Below are 20386 nucleotides of genomic sequence, written 5' to 3' on the forward strand. Positions count from 1 at the left end.
GTGTTGAAATACAATCACAATATTTTACCACTGCAGAAATATATGGAGTTGAGATAAGATATATATAAATTCCCTCTCGACACATTGCAAGCTACAACTGTGTGCGAGCCAATCACGCTTCTTTTAAGTCCTTTAGAGACAGAGGCTTCCAGTAGTTCAATAGAGAGGAGAACACTTCCTGCACAGATAGAAGACAACAATGGATCAGTCTTGCAATCCAAGCAGTCATTGTTGAATTAAAGCTGTCAAGGTAAACAAAAACAAAAAGACCAGAAAATCAAAGCTATTCCGTTCTCAGGAAACAAACTCTGGAACAGGAAATGAACAACCTCCTTGAGTGAGGTACGCTGACTATGGTGGAAAAAAGTCTGGTGAACATGTTCCATTCAACAAACCTTCGGCTTCTTGGGATTCCTGAAAACCCCCTAATGTTTTCTATCTGTGTGTGTGTGTGTGCACATTAGGGAGGAGATTGGGTTGAGTGATCTTCTCCTCAATCTTTATTAAGAAGTTAAATAAAAGTAACCATTGGAGGAGTATAAATGATAGAACATCTTTACTTTCTGGCCAGGAGCATCACACTGGGAGTGAGAATGAGCAGTGCGGACACACAAAGAGTGAGACTCCCGGGCTGCTGCTGCTTTTCCACAGCCTAACCCATCATCTGATACAGTCCATGTTTTGACTCGCTTCTTTTATAATGCACCAATTGACCTTAAGTTCTCTACACTCATTTGAACCCCATCTCTCACCACACAGAGCCATTCGGGCCCCTACTCCACCTCTAGCTTCTTTCTGACTCTGTTGTGCTTCATGCCGGCGAAGTTGATTAACTGACTGGTGGCGAGTGCAAGCTTCCTCTCCCAAGGTCAGTCTCAAATCTGCACAAACAATATATATATATATATATATATATATATAAACAATGAAAAAAATATATGGATGCATTGGATTTGACCTCATATTCACCCCCAAACAGGTGCACACTTAACATTGAATTTGCAGCATTTTTGCTGGGAAACATCAACCCTCTGCTCACATGGGGAAATTGAAAAATACACAAGTAGTTTTCCCTTCCTTGTATTTTCTACCTCTTGCGGCTCTATAGCAACTACTAGTTAATGAATAAATACTTAATGTTACATTATTTAGACAGAAACAATTTCCTTTTGTTTGAAAAAGGATAACTCTCACACTGCAGTGGGACCTGCCTGCCTCCAATGTCTATATATCCTTTGCCCGACACCCACTTGTACGGCAGCGTGTGTTATTGGCAAATAGCCTGCTTGATGCTGTGTTATCTGATGCTCCTTATATATGAACTGCCAGCTAAAATAACCGTTCATGTCAACCTACTAGTGGTAACTGCAAGAAGCATATGTTGGATTTGCTGGTATCTTCCATCTGGCAACACGCATTTTTTCAAGAGTGTCAGCACAAGCAGTGAAACAGGAGCAGTGTCAGCACCCCGAGTTATGAAAAATCACCATTAACAGTTCACACCCTTACAGTCTACCACACTGACACAAATGATAAGTGTCAGATCAGTCTGTGAAGGGTTTAGTTTAAAATCCCAGAATGACTGCGGATGATGGTGTCCAAAAAATAACTTCAGAAGCAACATTTTTGAATAAATCAAAAGAGAAATCCAGCAGATGATGAGGATGATGATGATGATGATGATGATGACCCTTGTATTTTGATTAACTAGTAAATAACAACTGTCTTGGTGCATTAGTAACTGTATTGTCAGTAGTAGATCTGCTAGAAGGCCCTCTTAGGTTTTTACGGGTCTACACGATAGCAGCTCTTCAGATGACCTGGGGTCAAAACAATCTCAGTTGATTTCTAAAACATTCTATGTGGAAGTCAACATTAAATCAAAGGTTCATTTAAAGTGAAGCATTTCTTTTCCCGAATCACGGAATCAAGATTCTTCTATAGACCTTTACAGCAGAGCTCTGTGTGTGTTTGACCCACAGTGTTTTTGTTTTTTAATTGGAAATGCCAGATAGGTGAACAAGACTATTTTTAAATACATAATCAGGACGGAATATTTACTGTTGTTCTGTCAAGACGAGCACCGGGCACACACATTGATCTGGTGATGAATGCACAGATGGGTTTTAGAAATGGAATGATTTATTGTGTTCGTATGGCAGCAAATCTCAAACTGCCACAGAAGAGCTATCTAGAATGCAACGTTTAAAAGTAAAACACGGGTGTTATTGTGAAAGAGATAACTTACTCTACAACAAATCACCTCTGGCCGGCAGAGAACTCTCAGCTCCATAGTTTCTCTTTGTTTACTGGACTTATCACTGGACTTGCATTTTACATTTGTATTTAGTGTAATATTCCACTCCTTCTACTCAACTGTATGTATTATTATTACTCTCTTTACTCAAAAATGCTGTTTTATTCCTATTTCTATTTTGAGATGTTTGTTTATTTTTTGAATTGTTTATTTCTACTCTTTTAATTTATAATTATGTGCAATGCCTTGTTTCGTTTTATGCTGCTGCAGGGCAAACATTTCCCAGTTTGGGATTAATAAAATACCTCTTATTGTATCTTATCTTAGTGAGATGTCATATCCTTGATACAGGGTCCATTATCTTGGTAAAAAATGATGATAAGAATGATTACAGTATAGAAGTCAATGCTTCATTAGAAAAATTTAAATGTGGTTGTTGTTCTCCTTGATTCAGCAGCAGCTGTGTATTTAATCACAAGTTATGTGTTCTAGTGCAATGTTCATTTCAAGGACTCCAGCTGCTCTGCATTGGACACACCAATAACCAGTTGTATCACATTTGTTTCACCCCGTTTTTCTTTGACAATAAAAGGCCAATTAGATGTGTGATTTTAAATCACAAAAACCAAAAGCAGGAATCTGTGACTCACAAATTTACAGCAGATAAAACAAGTTAATTTTCAGCTAGGATAAAGGAAATTGAAAAAATTCAAGCTGTCTAACAACAATATTCAATTCATAAAAAGTAACTGACTGGCCTCATTCAACAGACACATTTTGTATCTTGCTGGCTAACAGAAGCACAACTTTGAGTCACACTGGCAGCTGCCATCGATGGTGACACAGAGACTGAACTGAGAGCAGAGCAGCACCTCTGTAGATGGAAGACAGAGAGAAATCAATTAAAAAGGAAGCAGATAACATCTGACATTTCTGCTAACACCTAAGAGATGTTTATCTATGAGATGAACGCTTGAGTTCCAACCTTTTGATTGGGCTGTCCTCTTTGACAGCTAGGTCCACAAACAGGCAGGTTAGACCTCATTGTTACAAAACAATCTCAAATGGCTTCTGTTTGATTATTCAATAGTGGTGTTTTTGGCTTCTGTTTTTTTTTTATCTCCAGGTACCATACAAACTCCACTCAACGAATGGCTGATAAATCCTCTTTTCATCTCTTTTTCTAGGTCTTTTGTCATGTATATATATATATATATTATTATTATTATTATTATATTATTATTATTATTATTATTATTATTATTATTATTATTATTATTATTATTATTATTGTTATTGTTGTTGTTGTTGTTGTTGTTGTTGTTGTTATTGTTGTTATTATTATTAGTATTGTTGTTGTTGTTATTGTTGTTATTATTATTATTATTATTGTTGTTGTTATTGGTGTTATTATTATTATTATTATTGTTGTTGTTATTGGTGTTATTATTATTATTATTATTATTATTATTATTGTTGTTGTTGTTATTGTTGTTATTATTATTAGTATTATTATTATTATTATTATTATTATTATTATTATTATTCATATTTATATTTATTTTTTCAGATATGTATTTACATTTTCCCAAATTCTCAGACTTTTTTTTCTTTGAATCTCTGTCCTTTGTCCACTGGGAAACACATATGATGCTGAAACTGCTTTTATTTTAGTGGGGTAACCTCTCCAGAAAATTCCCAGTAAAAACTTCCAGAACAATGAACAATCCTAACCAACATAAGTTGCCTACAATGACAAACGCTCATGAATGCCGCCATGCCTGCATGTGTCAGACATATATTGTACCTCTAACATAATAATAGGTTAGTATTTTTTATATACAAAACATGGCAACATATTTCACTCGTATATCTTTGAATAGGTGCCCGTCAACTCTGTCCAAGTTATTTTCCTGCTTATTTTAAGATAATAATTGTAATATTTACATTTTTGAAATGAGAGGAGAAAAACAATACATAAACCACTGTTACGTAATACAGTTGTATCTCTTTGTATGACTCATACTCTTCTTTTCATTTGCTGTTGAGGCCAACAAACTGATACCTAATTCATAGGCATGAGTCAGACTATGTCACATTTAAGAAACATTCAGCAACTTGAATAACAAGTGAACAATAATAGTGAATTCCTGAGGGCACAGTGCTGCACAAAGGCTGGGGATATGCATGAACCAGATGAAATATGATAAATATAGATATGTATAATTGTTCATGGGTCACATCGATGGGAGCGGAAGAGTCAACGCTTGCCGTTAGATCAGGAATAACTCATGGCAGCGCAGGGCTCACATGCAGAATGTGTTGATTGGGAAAACCTATTTTTTCGGTTAGAAGCAGTTGTTTGCAGTACAATTCTGTCGCACACGTTCTATGAGGCACACCGAGGTGTTACTTAAAGACAGATTTATTTGAGAAATAACATAATTCTAATTGTCCAGAAACCAGTTTCCCATCTGCATCACCTTCACCCATGAAATTAAATTTTCACAAGACTAGCTCTGAGTTGATAGAAAATGCTTCAGGTATCAAGAAAAATAATATGCTCTGATTTGATTTCTTTTCACGCCGCTTAATCGAACATTGTTGGAAAAAAATACCTTAACATTTCATTTAATTTGAATTTAATGTGTTAACAAGTATGCTGTTTGTCAACCTTCAGATGCAGGCTCCAAAAGGGTAGATGAGTCGATGTGAACCTCATTGTCCTGCTTAACTCATCCATAATATCAAGATAGAGGCACTTGAGTTCTGGATAACACTAATGGACTGTGTTTTCCTGTCCAAATTCAGAGGTAATAAAATATCGCCGTTTAGGTATTCTGCCTTTAATTTCCAGCAGGAAAAATATACTGATTGCTTAGCATCAACTACTTAGCAGCAACCCATTATTATTTCCACACTTTTTATATGATATACTTTTTAATTAATTTAAATAGCTAATACTGTAAATATTGACTGACTGATAATCAATGGGACAGTCACCGAGGAATTAAACCTTTACTCGATGACACTGTTCCAAGCTCATTATGCAACAAAGAAAGATTCAAGCCACAAAACAAGGCAGATGAAGCTTCGCGCTGCACTGGAGAGTAAGATGCTTTGCCACTTAGTCAAATTCAAAACCCCTTTTTGAGGAGGATTTGTTTCCCCAACAAAAACTTCAGCTACCAAACAAGTTCCTAAATAGCCTGTTCCTCACACACATGATTCCAGCCCCGAGTTTCAGTTTCATGTATTTTTGTTTTATTTTAGCTCGTAATTGACTAGACTGAGTTCTAAATATGTAAGTGACATGCAGCACCCTGATGAGGGTGGTGGCACCCTGATGAGGGTGGTGGCACCCTGATGAGGGTGGTGGCACCCTAATGAGTGAAAAATGAATGCTAACCTCACATTATCCAACCTTATTTTGGATTTACATAAATTGTGTTTAAAGTGTTGATGAGGTTATGACATATTCCCTCGCTTATCTTTGTTCACCAAATGTTCTAATTAATGACACTAAATATAAAAGGTCAAGCAAGTAAAACTACCTCATACAAAGTACACACAATTACTTTTCAGTTATTTTGAATCAAATAATCACGGAAAAAAAGGTGTATCTGCTGTTGGAACAATAGCCACTTAACTAACAAGTAAAACAAACACCAATATACATGTCAGCATTACAGCCAGAGGTGGCATCCACTTGAAGCTGTAGAAAACCCAAGATTAAGATGTATAATTAAGAGCTCCTATGATGCTTTTGGGGGTTTTCCCTTTCCTGTATTGGGTTTTAATAGATATTTGTGTGTGTAAATGGTCTGCAAAAACTTCCCCCCGACCTGAAACTCCTCAATTAAACTCTTTTGTTTTCTTCCGTAAAATATTGACATCACAATGTAACACGTGTGTAATAATTTGAACCTGAAAGTGAGCACAACATCTCCTCTTTAAGTAACTTAGTGTACTGTATGTTGGTGATCCATTAGATCCTACAAATGCCTCTATTCTTTATCGCTTACCTTCATATTTTAGTAATAGCTAGTTTCGGTAGAGACATTTTTTTGACTGATGTTTGTTTACAGCTTGCCACTGTCTTGCAATTCAGAATTCTTTGCAAAGTGCACACTGCAGTGCTGAGATGCAACATCCCTTTGTAGTCAAATATTCACTTGCCTTTCAGCCCAGCAGATTCTGAGAAAACAGTTTGTGTCTCTTTGTTTTTCTTGGTGTTTGACATTCCTCACCAGTGACTCGATTACATTAGCTGGAACTAACTGTCTGTGGTGAGGTGGAAAGCCTTCTAATCCCTTACATCTTCCTTCAGTTTAAAAAACAACATGTGGACTGGCTCCTGAAAGCTGATACATGCAGCACAATGCAGCGCTATATTTCCATAAGACTTCTTTCTCTCAATCTGCTTCCATGAAATCCTTTTTGATCATGTGCAATCCCTACTCAATACCTGGCTGCTGACCATTTTCCACACACAAATGTCCGTTTGGCACAGGGAATGCAGCAGACATGATTCTGCTTAACGTTTCCAAGCCGGACAAATTGGGCTAAGATACCAGCTGTTAAGCATGGGCAGGCTAATCAGTTTAGCAGGATGCTGAGGATTATGCAGTCAAAAAAGAGTTGTTGTTCTAAACACAATATACTGCAGAGGACAACACATCTGCTGTTGGTTCCATTATCTGAGCTAGTTCCTCTTGTTCATTGTGGAAGCTCGTCTTAGCCTTGTTATTTGCTTGCTGCTGTTTACCACAGGCCTGTTATGAAGGAAGTGTCCAATTAACTGCGGATTTGGTGGCATGTGCTATCACATCAGGGTTCCCGGAGTCTCACGTCAACTGTGCACTTGTGTGGCAGGGTGTGAGGGCTTTAGGCCAGCAGTTCAAATCACTTGCCTCAGCTAAATGTGCTGCATAACGCATCGCGTGTCTGCATGGGATAAAAAGAAAGAGACCGAGAGAGGTTCAGTGAGAATAAGAATGAAATGGTGTGTAAGGCAGAGTTTCTTTGGAAATAATATGATTATATACATTAATGAATATAAAATAATATATGATTCCTTAGATTTCAGACTATATGGGACTGGATATCATATCAGATTATTACAAAACAGTGCCAAGGAATATCTGTTACAAGTTTTTTAGCGGATTTTTTTTTTTAATCCAAAGCAACATACTGTATACAGGATATGAAAACATGCCTAGAGGATTGATTTGGGATTTGATATTCAAAGACACTACAACGTGTGACATGACTGCAGGGGCTAGGATTCAACCAGTGACCCTATGATTGGTTAATCAGTGCAACACTCCCCCGAGCCATAGCCTCCCTTTATATATCTTGTGATTGTATCCGTTTTTTGTTTTGTTTTGCTATTGGTAATAGCATCATGCTTCATTACCTTCAGAAAAAGCCTTAAACAAGTCTTGCATTCCATATTTCTTTTACCGCACCAGTGTTGCTTTGCATTGTAGGGCAATACCTGTTTGACCATGATGTTCACAAATAATCCAAGGAATGACACGTATTGCACATATCCATTCAAAATGTAATTTAAAACAACATGGACATGGCATTTACGTTCCTCGACAACAACGCTGGTGTTGTTTTCACCTTGCTAGTGTGTGTGTGTGTGTGTGTGTGTGTGAACAGCAACACTTGGCAAAGACCTCAATATTAATATCAATATAATAGTTTTCACTGCAATATAGGAGCACATTATACAATGATGGCACGCGCACACACACACACACACACACACACACACACACACACACACACACACACACACACACACACACACACACACACACACACACACACACACACACACTTTCTGGCTCTTGGCACAATTTAGCTTACCAGTTGGTGTGATCCCAGGTCTGTAGTTTTTCAAAAAAAATTGTCAATACTAATGGTTTGCAAAAAAGTTCAAAAGCCCATTCCTAATACATGACAATTAATCATCCAAAATGGCCTTCTTCAATGTATTCGTAGGCAGACTGGGATCATTTTTCAAAGCTTTGGCTGCTCCCAATAGCTTTATTTAGCCATTACATTATTTAGTTACAAGCACTAATATGTGTGTTCATTTTTCTAGAGAGCAGAGTATGAAATTGAAGTGCAAAGAACAATTAGCTCTTCTTCGGATTTTAAGATCACAGAGAGCGCAGCACTGTTTGACTTGTTCACATGCAGAACCGGGAGGAATTATGAAGCGTCTCTGGTTTTACTAATGGTAGAGCATCTTGTGTCTTCTCGGGACAAAAACGTTCTCTTTACGTTAATCAAATTCTGAAAGACGAAAAGTTATTTAGTTGTTTAATTAGAAGAACTGCCTGGATGTAGCTTTTGACACTTTGTTCTATAACGCTAGGCATGAGAGGGCGGGGGTGGACTTTTTTTAAAAACGTTTTCTCAAATTATTCAACACTTGCCTCTTTAAAACAAAGTCCCAAGTTTAGACACTGTTGGAGACTGACTCAGACACTTTGTGCCGCAAGCGATGATGCACTAAGGCTTTGTTTAGGGAAGTACTCACGCAGCATTACACTGCAGCGGTCACTGAGCGCTCACTATGAGCCAAAGGCACATTTTTTTTATTCAAGCCTTTTAAATTATTTCCGACAAATGTTACTTGATGTTTCACTGCCTCTTGCAAAACAATCTGGTAAAACCCACTGTTTCTTTATCTTTTAAATGTGAATTTATTTATTAATCTAGTTTGTCAGGTGGATTTACCTTCATCTTTTCCTCAGTCTGTTTATGCGCTGATACTCTCCTAACACCGTTTCCTTGTTTGTTTCATCGCGCATAGATCTGCTTGCAAAGATATTCCTCTGACCCAGAAGTTTTTCAATTCTCTTTTGACATTTCAGTGACCTTTTGAACTCATCGCCATGTTTATACCGTCTATTCTTTTCACTCTGTGTGTAGTAAAAGCAAGAGAGCTGAATTTGCTTTTCCTCAATTCTGTTTTATTCTCTTTGAAGAGAGACGGATGAAAAGGAGGATGGGGGAAGTTGTTAACACTGTTCATAAAGCAACTCCAGGCAATATGGATAGGAGGCTGGCAGTGTCTCTACATGTACATGCAGCTGAGTTACACTGTCTAATAAAGAGCCAGTATATGTGGAATGTTGTCATTTATTTCAACCACGCCAGGCAGTTTAAAATGTTTTCAAAACAATACATCTTTAATCTTTTCATAGTTTAGGATTGAGGTGTGAAATTCTCAGTCTTTGAACAAAAAGGTCACCGGTTCACGTCCCGATTGGACCAGTAGCTGGCTAAGTGTGAATTCAGCTCCTGGTCAGTGCGGACGTGCCTTTGAACAAGGCACTGCTCCTTGTACTAGGATGCAGAGGTCCAATTTCCCTATGTGTGCATGTACGTTTGACAAAAATAAAGAGGCTTTGATTCTCCAATTGTTCTTCTTGAAAGCACCAATGTAAAATGATTTGAGTTTACATCCCCATCTTTGAAGAAGAACATTGTCTATGTCATTGTTTATGAACAAAGGAGCACACACAAGAACACAAAGAAAAGTAGCATTGTACTAATTTTCTAACCATAATGTTCATTTTGATAGCTATACACTTCAGACACTCTAAAGAAAAAGAGGCATTATGTTAACCTACTCAATAATACATTTTATATATACTGTATATACATCAATAAAACTGTCCAACAGCAAAATATTTAACAGGAAATGTATTCAAAATACAGATTTCTATCAAGTAAGCCATTTCTACATACAAGTTCCCAAAAATCTGATTACCGTTACATTCTAACAAGTCACTTTTATTCTCACTAAGCATGCACCCACAATCAAATATAAAAAAAAGTTGAACTTGAAGAGTGTGTTCAATCAATTCAAGAACATCGATGGACATCATTTAGTGGAAGTAGTGCTAATGCTTGTTGTGCATGTAACTTAATCGAGCTCCGGATCAGTGCTTTGTGCCTAAAAGTCTGCTTCTGCATGTTTGCGTTATCCAGTGAATTGAATGCCCAGGCTTCGACTTGCCCTTCATGTCTTGCTTCATAATGAAATGGCTGCTGGGAGTGGGCTGAGTAACGCTGCTGCCGTGTTGATTCCTGTCCTTTCTTCAGTCTGACTTCAGACATTGAAACCCACAGAATTGAAATGTGGAATAATTCATGACGGAGGATGTAAAGCATCTTCATAAATCCGTATGGGAAACGCATGTGTTCTCCATAGGCTTACGGAAACAAGCCAGTGATTGAAAGGGTTTATTGCACCGAACCTTTGTAGCCTGCAGCAGTGCAAAAACTATCCAAACAACAAAAAGCAAGTGAAAAATCCACAGGATTTTAAATAAACTGAAGAGCTTCAGGATTCTACCTGTTAAACTTCAAAAAAGCAGGACATTGAAAGCGTCAAGTATTTACGTAACAAGGACAAAAAGACAGTGAATAAGCATGAAGTGAGTTGAGCCTTGTTGACAGTGTGGCCTTTTGTTCCTGGCGAGGACAGTTTCTAGATTGAATTGATCTGACTTTAGAGCCTAAGCATTCATCTTGGTCAGTCATGTCTGAACCGTGGCTGTCAAGTGGAGATGGGATTTTCAGAGAAATAGACTGCTTGGAAAGTAGTGAAAGGTTTACCTCTGTACCATTTCCCTTGCTACTTTAGTGCGTGCTACTTAACTGAAATCAGTAAAAACTTCAAAGAACAACATGTGTCAAAATAATTCAGTCTACAAAAATCTCTATTGGATTAGTCGATTTTCAACAAAGTAAATAACAAATATTCAAATAATATATGGAGGTTTGTTTTCTTCAATTCTTAAACTGTTCCCAATTGTAAAATGTCTTCATGTCCTTCTTTAGACGCAATATTTAACTGACAACTTTAATATTGTGTACTGTTGTTCAAACATATAGATAGAAAATATATACATGTTTACATCAATAAACATTTATTGAATCATTCCAAACTAAATCATTTATAAAACGTATCATGAAAATGGAACAAATTTGCACTGATTGTAAGATCAAGCTCCAATGGGATTTTGCCTCCTATTATATTAAAGAAAGCTTTTAATCCAAAATAAATTACACAGTTTTTCCAATCATCACAACCAAATATTAAGTAGTTAATGTGATTAAAAAAAGTATTGATTTACAATCAATTCAAGCATGAACACAGCAGTACTGTAGGAAGAAATAACTAAGTGCTCCATCACTTTCATCCGGCTGCAACTGAAGGCGATTCGGTCCTGCAGCCATGTTTTCCTCGGAGATTTCCACTTTAGTTCACCTCTCTTTAAGGACCCCCCTGGATTTTATTTTTTACATTTTTTTTAAGTAAAGATGTTTTGGCATAGTGCAACCCAACACTGTCACTCCAATTTGAAAGGCTGTTAGCTGATCCTTTTGACCGTGTCTTTCGCTACCTGGGCCATTTCTAAGCCACAGATGATAATCCTCGAGGGATCCTCATTAAGTCTTTGCTTCAATTAAGCCTCGCTCATTTTGCCGTAGCACAATTGCTCTGTACCGCAGCGCACAAATCCTCCAACAGTGGATTAGACTGATCGGTGGGTGGGATGAAAATAGCAGCATGCTAAATCGGGGGAAGAGGTAAGCATTTCTTAGGTGTCAGCAGCCACACTGCTCACACGTCCGGGGGTGTGCATCAAACAATTTGAGTTGAAGGAAAAAAATCACATGAGGAAGTATACTACATTTGGAGCTACAGTAGATATGGCTTATTAAAGTGGCTCAAATGTGGCTTAGTGAGGGAACTCACTGTGCAAGCCAGTACTGCTGAACCTTGATATAGTGAATACATTCCTGCTGGCATTGGGCTTCTGAAGCCTACACATTCCCTCGCATTTTCACAACCTCATATATATCCTGTTTAAGCTTGATTGAGAGTGGCTTGATCTGTTGATTTTCCATCTCATTGGCTTAACTCATGGGAATCTTGAGTTGTATGTGAAATTTAAGGAAGGTCACATATTGTTTAGGGTTGATAAAAAGACATCAACAGGAAAACAATACTAACGTAGGTGATGTAGCCACAAAACCAAGGGAAGGGAAATGAGAAAGAAACAAACACACTGACTGATATATATATATATTGAATCAGCAAGTTGTTCCAGTAGAATCTTTAACAAAAGTAATGCACTACAATGTGCTTCATCATGTGCTTTGAGTTGCCTCGTAGTCCAGAACTCTTCCAGTCTATGTATTTAATAGTTTAGCTTTCAAAACCCATCACGTCATTTTGAACATGAATGGTCCCAGCATACAGTCAGTCCTGGCGAGCCACGTTGGCAATAACTGACCGACAATATATTTTAACCGACAACTCTCTCAATGAAATGCATTCAGCCATCATATGTGGTGAATGATATTGCTATCATTGTCTTCAGCATCTTAGTTTTGAATCTATGAGGATTTACCATCAACTGCCATGGCTTGTGTTACATCATCCGTTAAAGTAGATCTTATTTTCTTTCCAACGCAAATATGAGACACACACATGCACACCAATAACACATTATCACTTCAGATGTATTGGATTGACTTGTTTTTTTCCCCCACATTTTAGTGTCTATGTTTTTTTGGCAGCCTGAGAGACGAGCCTAAATACTTTTAAAGATCATTGGTTAGATATACTTACTAACAAGAACCAGCAAATCCTTGCTTCACATATTCTTTAGAGATTTTGCAATCAGCTACCAGTTTATGTGCTTCTGTCTTTTGCTCAATGAACAATACTTTCAACATAGAACCATAACAAACCCGGGCAGATTTAAAAAACCTTAGCCTACTGTCGTTTTTTTAAATGCAAAGTAGACAAAGGATAACCCAACAAGTCGCTGATTGTTGCCATTATGCCCCTCTCTGGATAAGAAAGCTAAAAATGTCAGTTGATTCAAAGTACTGCCTTTAAACTGTTGCTCTTGTGTGTCAGTCAGCCGGGGACATCCACTGTCCAAGTCTGCACCCCTCATCTGAATAGCATGAGCCCTGCATATGTTACTCGCTTGTCTTCCCCCGACCCAAATGCTGGTGTAATGAGCCGTTCTCTGGCAGCTGTTTAGGCAGAAAAATGATCAAGTTGACCAAGCAAGGAGAAAGATTCTGTGCCTGTGTCATACAGGTCCTTTCCTGTCTGCGATCCCAGTGCGGTTTAGCTAATGTTCTTCCTTGGACTGACATTTCTTCCAGGATGTTTATCCTGGATCGCTGGACATTTGTGGTGGCTGAGTCGTGAGCTCACTCTCCATGTCTGCTCTGATTTGTGTTTTGTTGTTTTTCTCGCAGACCCCGGAGTAAGTGACCTGTGAATAGAGTCACACTGGAGCTTTTCTAAAGGACTTCCTTGCTTCTCTGACAGTGGATGGACATCTGACATTGGGAAGCCTAGCAGGTATGTCAACATGAATTCTTCTTGTAATTGTGTAACTGCTGTACCCTTTTTATGTCAGTTATTAAAGTGTGGATTGTATGAAAAGGTCCGTTTTAAATAATACAATATGTAATTAAATATGACTTAAAGAGCCACACCAACCATGCCATTCTACAGTAATCCCAGCATCCATTATTACTGCATAATGAAGTATATAACTATGTGTAACCTGACCTATTCAAACACATCTGTTAGGTTGGTTGCCAGGATTTGATTAGGACAATGTAAACTAAGTGGAATGATAAATGCAAGGCGGACAACAATAAAAACAGTTTTTCTGTTAAACCACTGAGCTAACAGCCATAGTTTTCAGGTGTTAAATGAAATCAATGACGTGTACCTAGAAGCTAACCAGCCATTAGAGTCATTTTGACTGCTGATAATACAGAGAGTCTCTTGGAGCTTTGGCAGTCGCTAGCAGGACATGTAAGAGAGTCTTTGTGGGCACCTACCTGCGCAGTAGCTAGATGAGTATCTCTACTCCGAGAGGCTCTCCAGTGTGGCTGCCTTTGGGTTTTTTTAGTACAGAGCTGCTACAAACTACAATCGTGAATATTAAAATGTGAAAATGTCGTATCATGCCAACACAATTCCATCTGATTATGTTTGAAGGGAATAAGCAATAACTTCGGTCTTTCCTCTTAAATGACTTAAGCTTTGTCTGGCCCATTGTCAACATACTGTGTGTCAGAAATTTGAGTTTGGCGCTATTTTCAGAACCGTCACCTTTTACACCCCCATGGAGTTTGCAGGCCTGGAGAGAAAAGTGATATGTATTTTAAAATGGATTATCAGCTAGCAAGCCTGATGTCATTGAACCATCTGTTCCAGTGCTTAGGTCTGATGACAGTGGAAGCCTAATTACCCCTAGTTTATTATACACCACAGAAAATGACCATGATAATTATTCTCAAGTTCCATTCAAATTTGATTTTTGTTATATTGCCCCCGCTTCAGATTTCTGGTAAATGGTTCGATTGAGATATTCATAACTATGTGATAACTTTGGTGAGCGGGGTAATGGATGAGACATGTCAGATTTCTCTTCTGGGTCAGACTATGCAAAACATTGCCCTCATTTTTGAAAAAGGCACTGCAGCAAGTGGGCAGGAAGAACATACTGGTGACGATGCTCCCTGTGATTGTTGTATAAACATAGATAGGCTTTCTTTTATTTAGAGATATTTAACCTGGTCAAACCACTCTGTTTTCCCATGTCATCTTTCCAATCTATACTGAGATCTTGATCTGCGGCAGTTATGGATGACATTTTAGAATACGGAAAGGTCATAAGAGGATGTCGTCATGTCAGTTCAACAATAATTAATACAATTTTGAACATTATGAAGGACATTTCAATTCATTTTAGATGAAGGAATTTAACTCCCTAATGATAATTTGAGAAATATACTATTGTGTTAAAAAAATTTTATGATGGAGGTTGCAATTGACAGGTCTAACAGAATAGGAGACACATCCAACATGATGAGATATTACACGATGGTCAGGCTGTCTTACCTTATTTGTATATTTTTTAAGAAAAGCAAGGACAAAGGAAAACATATGATATTCAGCTGAATCACCAGCCTCTACATTGCCTCCCAATGCTTAGAGGTATCAAAGTGACATTCCTCTCCAAAGGGCAAGGATGACACAGAGTGACTTGTAGAGTGTCAGACACATCTAACCAACATGCTTAAATGCCCAGCCTCAAATGCCAGTGCTGCATGTTTCTGGTCAAACCTAATAGGTCTGCTTAGGTTTTTCCCCATTTGCTTTTCATGTCTCTTTTTTTTCAATCAATGCACCCAGGGAAAATGTGAAAAGAAAGACCGGGCCCGGTTGGCAATTAATGTGATCACGTCGGGGAAGGGACTGTGCTGAACGACGTGTGGAAAGAAAATGTGTCTCTCTGAACTCCCTCGCCGCCGTGAGGCATAACACAATTAGACTTTAGATTGTTTCTCCCCTTCCCTCTGCCCATCTGATTCTGCTCTTGCCAGGCTACTCTCTTTCATCTGCTTTATTCTTCTGTATTGTCATAATGTAGCGGACCCTGAGTGCTCTCACAGATCACTGGTACAGCTCATCAGTGAAGTGGTGCCGCTTCAAATTGGGTCCCTTAATTTAGTCTCTCTAAATTCATTCTCAGTATTTCACTTTCATGGGGAAAGGCTGTCGTGGTGGTGGAGAGAAAAGATAAACATACTCTAGGTATAACAATCTGGAGGGGTACATGGAAATCTCATGCAGAGTTTAGGTAATGAGGGAAGACTGAGCAGTGTTAGTCTTTAATGTGAAGGCAGATCTTGCTGGAACATCTTCCTCCATTTAAGATCAGCCTTGTCCCCCCTATCCCTTTTCACTTGCTCAGAATAGACCTGAGTAATGTAGTGGATTGGATACTATAAATCAAGAAACTATGCATGGAAACCTTTTCAAGTAAGGGACATTGATAATGGTTGGTTATTTGTATGCCTTCAAAGTAGCTCAGTTGAACCATTTACACATTACTTTCTCCTTTTCAATATTTGTTAGTCAATTCATGATGATTCATCCACATGGAGGCTTTTATACAGCTAGAAGGAAACGTTGACGACAAAATATTGTTGACCATCCTTTAAATGCCACAGCCTACCTGAGTATTGTTGCTGACCATGTCCATCCTTTTTTTGAGCACAGTGTACCCATCTTCTGATGGCTACTTCCAGCAGGATAACGCGCCATGTCACAAGGCTCACATTATTTTCGACTGGTTTCTTGAACATGACAATGAGTTCACTGAAATCAAATGGCCTCCACAGTCACCAGATCTAAATCCTATAGAGCTCATTGGGTCTATAGTGGAACAAGAGATCTGCTTCATGGATGTGCTGTCGACAAAAAAATTGTTCACAAACTTTCATGATGCTGCTGTACTTTATACCACACTGTGTGTAGATAGGAGAGGTCAGTATGGCTGTCTGAGAGACAAAGAAGAAGTAATCATGTACACACATCGACTGAAAAGATAGAGCCGTTTCCTACAATGGCACCCAGATGGAAATCCTTATCCATGCCAAAGATATTTCTGTGGCTTGAACTTCAAATGTCTTCCATGTCTTGCTTTTTTTCTCAAGCAACACTAAACAAAAGTGGATTGTAATGGTTTCATCTCTTAAGTATAAACATCATCACCTCTTACAAATAATCTACTCTTATTTCACTAAATATTTGTAAAATAACTCTTCCATATGGATCTATGATATAACTATTAATATGTATTGTTAATCATACTTTTTGTGTTTGCCAAAGTGATAAGGAGGTACACATTTAACCATACAGCTAAATATATATTCAAACAGTACATGATGCACACATTAACACAAAACACTGAAAACAAAGTACAATAGGGAATATATGTAACTTGTGTATTCAATGTTATGGAATATGTTTGCAAGTCATGAGCCTGAGATGTACCACAGAGATAAACATAAACTAAATGTTGACTATAAGCATTGAAAGCATGCAGTTCGTGTGCAGCTGTGAAAGGAGTCCAACAGAGTACTTAACTGGTGCGCCTGGTAATTTCACTGAATGTACAGTAATGGTATGTTTACCTACTGCCTGCTTCCTGCATTGGGATATGTTCTGACTTGTTGTCAGGTGCTAATGTTTCATGGGCCTGTTATTATATACCCAGAGCAGCTGTCTGCAAATTTACATTTCAAATTGTTTTTAGGCATTACTCATGGATGTGAGAGTTGAAACAATATTCGTCTGTGGCCGCATTTTACTGGAGCAAACGTAAAAGCATGATTAAGCCATTAAGGCCACATCTGCCAGCCTAATTCCTTTTTAATTTGCAGGGAACTCGGCTGTATATCGCTACAGTGGATGCGACATTTCAATTAAGCGGGGGCTGTAAAAATGTTTACAGCGAGGTTGCAGAAGGCTACTGCTCGTATCACTGTGGATAATAGTAACCAGTGGTCCACTCTGCTACCACTGCCAGACCAGCACACCCCCAAAATCAAACAGATCTCCCTTCTGTCATTCCAGCAATCTGTGTCACACTGAACCCAGAGGAAGCCAAAATATACCCTCAAATAATTAGCATCTGTTTGAGTTGAATATACTGCATTTATACATATAAAGCTGTATTTGTTATTCCACACGTATATTCCTTACAGCTACTACATCAGTTTATTTCGGTCTATTTTTAAAACTATTGTGTGGCAAATCCCTCTTGAGATTTTAATTTTTTATTGCTGCCTTTGGCATAAACAGTGGGATGGAAACCATAACCCGCACATTTATTTGACAAAGAATTGCAAAGACAGAAACCAAGAATGATGGCAGTAAAAACTGTATTTACAGTACTGTATGTTTAACTAAATTATATCTGTATTGCTTATTTGCCATATATTATTGATTATAATGGACTTTTTTTGTATCAAAAGTCTCATACACATACGTAATAATCAACTCTGAGTCAAAAACAAAAGGGGAAACAGAAGGCATTATTTCTGATCATGGCACAGCTGGTTTATGTCTCTATCAGTTGAGGTAACAGAAAATAATCTACACTTATTTTCACTATCCCTTTGACATATTTTGTCTGCAGTAAAGCTGTGCAATAATACAAGGAGAAAGGGTCTGACTGTTATGAGCTTTTCCAGTACATATACTGTACTGCAAATGTGTTTCAGGGTTGATTTTGAAGCACAGCAGTACTGCAACACATACTATAGAAATCCTTGTATAATTTTTACAGTCAGTGTGACTTGGCGCCCTACTGTAGCATCAGGACTCTAAGATCTTACAGTATGAAGCAGATTTAAAGCTGAGTGAGTGTGATTTTTCATGATGGTAGGGTTCATGAATATGTATGTGCAGCTGAAGATCTGCTTCAGTTAACAGGGTACTCTCCCCACAGCTTTCACGCTCAGCTCCACCTTAGCACACAGCTTGGCATTATAATGATTATGTCATTGGAATGAAACACATTTTTCTGTGACATTTAACAGAATCTCATGAATTGTTTTGACAAAATGTCTGTGTGCCGGAATGATGGAAATAAGAGAGACAATTCAGTCAGCAGGAGCGCTGAGCATTGGTAGCATGCAATTACAATCGACTGGGGGATTTTAGGATTCTGTAAAGCATTCTGCACACATCCTTGTCAAAGCACAGTTTGACTGGTATAGTGAGTGGGATGTGGCAGACAAACAAAGGCGGGTGAGGAGTGTCTGAAAGCAGTGATGTCTGTGGAGATGTCTGTTCTGACTAATGTTGCAGAGCCAAAGAAAAGCAGAGCAGCAGTCAGCACTGCGGACAGCTCCTCGCTGTGCGCTCTTCTCCTCAGGACCTTGGACAGCTCCCGAGAGATCGCAGCACCGTCATACAGAGTTCATCTACGGTGTAAAAAGTAACCTTCATACCTTTTTCTTTATTTTCTTCACTTCACATGTTTGCTATAATGATGATTAGAAACTACCAGTTTTGGATAACATGTAATTCCGAGTATTCTGAAGCCTGTTTAATCAACATGAAGAATAGTGCTCAGTTAGCTCCCTTTGTGTGTGTTGCTAGCCTATCTTCAATTTAGTTTGTTTTTTGTTTGTAGCCTCCATGCACTCAGCGATATCTCTCAGTAATTGGTGTTATTTAGATAGAAGACGACCTCAATCCTAACCTCTCATGGTACCTTGAGTTACCGTGGCCAGCTTCCTCAGTAGTTTCTCTCTCAAGGTGTATTATCCATTTAACATTCAGGTTTAGAAATGAAATTGATCCTTCTGATTAAAGTCAAATTTGACACCCACCACAAAAAAAAAGAATACTTACCTCTTTTATATAAAGGTGACTTTGCCCTCAGCAACAAGCTGACACTTAATAATGTCAATGCAGCCTTTTCACACCATGGCTATAAACAAGGTTTCCAACAAAAGGAGCGAGCCAAGTAATCATTTTTTCCCTCGCAAATGAACTTTGCAGAACAAAAATAAAGCAGCAACAGTGACTGGTTCATTGTAAACTAATGCCTTAATATGTCATTACAGCAGCTCCGACAAGCATCTGGAATACAGCATGAATATCAAATGGTTTTATAGTGTCGGTGTGAGAGCATTTTTTTTTTTTAATGTTATCAAGAACTGCCTTATCCTGAGCTCTCCGTCTACTATTTATTACAAATGACAGCCTTACAATGTGAATGCATACCTTGATTGGAACATTCATGATGTTAAAAGAGCACATAACAAGCTTTGGTTATTCAGGATAATAAATGTGTTAAGTTTAATGAAGCTGCATAAGGCTTTGTGTGGCTGGTGTTTTTCCCTAAAAAAGGAATATTAAATGACAATTGCTTTATTTTATAATAGTGTGTATTGGAACATAACATAATTCTCATTCAGATGGAATGAATGGAATTGAAACATCTTGATATGCTTTTGCTTTGCTCATCCGAAAATCAACATGATTATCCTTTTTCACATACCCTTATTTATGGCTTTACGGAGTCATGTGGTGTGCAAGGTTTTTGGGGAGTTTTTCTTTGTATTACATGAACATCTACTCAGCAGAGTGCTGGGGGACAAAAGTTCAGGAGGTAAAATGTTCACGTCCACGTTTTTCAAATCCTAAAAACACACTTTCTTTGGGTGGAGGTAATAAACATT

The 20386-nt window shown here is 38.1% G+C and overlaps 1 protein-coding gene across 7 annotated transcripts in view; it reads left to right on the top strand.

Moving 5' to 3' along the window:
* Positions 1–20386, top strand: part of lingo2 (leucine rich repeat and Ig domain containing 2) — a 380843-nt gene that overhangs the window by 241584 nt on the left and 118873 nt on the right. For 6 of the 7 annotated variants that reach the window (XM_063875967.1, XM_063875968.1, XM_063875970.1 and 3 more), the window contains one exon: positions 13580–13685. The gene's annotated coding sequence lies outside the window, so the exon portion shown is untranslated. Of the gene's footprint in view, positions 1–13579; positions 13686–18881; positions 19135–20386 lie in introns of those variants that run through there. The other variant, XM_063875971.1, reaches the window with a different exon arrangement.

This window comes from Eleginops maclovinus, chromosome 23 (genome assembly GCF_036324505.1).
Source record: "Eleginops maclovinus isolate JMC-PN-2008 ecotype Puerto Natales chromosome 23, JC_Emac_rtc_rv5, whole genome shotgun sequence".
Lineage (NCBI taxonomy): Eukaryota > Metazoa > Chordata > Actinopteri > Perciformes > Eleginopidae > Eleginops > Eleginops maclovinus.